The following is a 2,368-nucleotide window of genomic DNA, read 5'->3' on the forward strand; positions in this document are numbered from 1 at the left end:
TGGTTTAGACCTGGATTTAGTGCTGGTTTAGTCCTGGTTTAGTTCTGGGTTTAGACCTGGTTTAGACCTGGATTAGTTTCCGGCAATGAGTGGAATTACCGAAAAAAAAAAAAAAAAAAAAAAAAGGGGATATAGCCTAAAATGTGAAAACAGGAAAATACCGCTGTGTAATCCATTTATTTCAACAAAGTAACTGTAATCCAATTACCACTCACTGAAACAGTAACTGTAACTGAATACAGTTACTCATAATTTGTACTCTGATTACGTAACTCCAGTACATGTAATCTGTTACTCCCCAACACTGTCCATGGTGATAGACATGTTTTAAAAAGTAAATAATATCTCTATGGAGAAAAGCATTTGATGGAAAAAGTTACACAATGCACCTTTAAACTGCTCATATTTTCGATTATAATGTTATATTCTCATCAAAAACTCACCTGGAGTTGTGAGATGAAGAAAAAAAGGTAGAGTGCTTCACTGGGTTATAAAAGAGTAAACAATAGCAGTGCAGGTGCTCTACGGGGGTTAAAACACTGGTCTTTGAACAGAAAATTACCTTTACTGGAAAATGTACGAATGGGTAAAGTACAAACCCGAGGCACTCTGACTGAATATATTAAAAGTCCTTTATTACATGAAGGGAGGTCAACAACATGGTACTCACAAAGTGGTAAAAGACCTGGAGATGTGTTTTGTTTCCAAGACTAAATCAGGACCAAACCAGGACTAAAACAGAACAAAACTAGGACTAAAACCAGGTCTAAACCAGGTCTAAATCAGGACCAAACCAGGACTAAAACCAGGACTAAACCAGGACTAAAACCAGGTCTAAACCAGGTCTAAATCAGGACTAAACCAGGACTAAAACCAGGACTAAAACCAGGACTAAAACCAGGTCTAAAACCAGGACTAAACCAGGACTAAAACCAGGTCTAAACCAGGACTAAAACCAGGAGTGAACCAGGACTAAAACCAGGTCTAAACCAGGTCTAAACCAGGACTAAAACCAGGAGTTAACCAAGACTAAATCAGGAACAAACCAGGATTAAAACCAGGACTAAAACCAGGACTAAACCAGGTCTAAACCAGGTCTAAACAGGACTAAACCAGGACTAAAACCAGGATTAAAATCACGTCTAAACTAGGCCTAAACCAGGACTAAAACCAGGACTAAACCAGGTCTAAACTAGGACTAAAATCAGGTCTAAACCAGGACTAAAACCAGGTCTAAACCAGGACTAAAACCAGGAGTTAACCAAGACTAAATCAGGAACAAACCAGGATTAAAACCAGGACTAAAACCAGGACTAAACCAGGATTAAAATCACATCTAAACTAGGCCTAAACCAGGACTAAAACCAGGACTAAACCAGGTCTAAACCAGGTCTAAACAGGCCTAAACCAGGACTAAAACCAGGTCTAAACCGGGACTATCAAGTCCGCCGCTGCCAAGCTTTCTCTCAGGAAGAACAACTCGCTGCTGCTGCTCAGACATAAATCCTTCAAATACAAGGCTGGTTTTACTTCTAAAATGATCCTACATTATTCTGTGAAGTATGAGGTACGTACAGTGTATGTTACGGTAGCGGCAGCAGCAAAGTTGATTTTTATTTTAATAGGTCTGCTTTAAAGGTGGACTGCGCAACATTTCTCGCGGAGGATCTGCTACCGCTTGTTTCCATGGAGCAGTTCTTGCTTTGCCGAGAATGTTCCATGGTATGACATTAAACATACTTATAGCATTTATTCATTACGGGCGTTTCTATTGCTCAAAATTACACAAATCGTTCTGTGAATCTGAACTGTAATGTCGTGTAGTGCTGTAACCTGCTTGTCTCCCTAGTGATAGATTTTAGGTTTAAAGCTGCACTGTGTAACTTTTCGGTTGGGGGTCCATCACCTGTGTCTGGAATGTTCCGCAGCGTGACATTAAACAGCTCTACTTCACATTTATTCAATTACAGCTGGTTTTATAGCTCAAAAACATCTAGAAAAACAGAGATTCCGACCGTGACAGATCTGACTTGCAACTCGGTCTGGTTTGGTCTCCGTGACGATAGAAAGGTTTAATGTCGTACTGTGAAACATTCCAGATAAAGCAATAACATCTCGAAGCATTTGACAAACCCTCCACCAGAAAATTGAATCTGTATTGCGCGACAACATTAGAGACAAGCAGATGGAAATGTTACGCAGTGCACCTTTAAATACATAAAAAATACTCAAAATCTGTAGGAAACTGGAATAGATCGTGATTCTTGGAGCTGCCTGTGTGCCATATTTTAAGGTAAGTGTTGTCTTTAACTGTCAGGCCCATAAGATTACACCTGAGAAATAGAGATCCCACTTATCTCCTCTCTCA

Source organism: Boleophthalmus pectinirostris, unplaced genomic scaffold, assembly GCF_026225935.1.
Source record: "Boleophthalmus pectinirostris isolate CB_2022bp ecotype Guang Dong unplaced genomic scaffold, ASM2622593v1 HiC_scaffold_8, whole genome shotgun sequence".
Taxonomy (NCBI): Eukaryota; Metazoa; Chordata; class Actinopteri; order Gobiiformes; family Gobiidae; genus Boleophthalmus; species Boleophthalmus pectinirostris.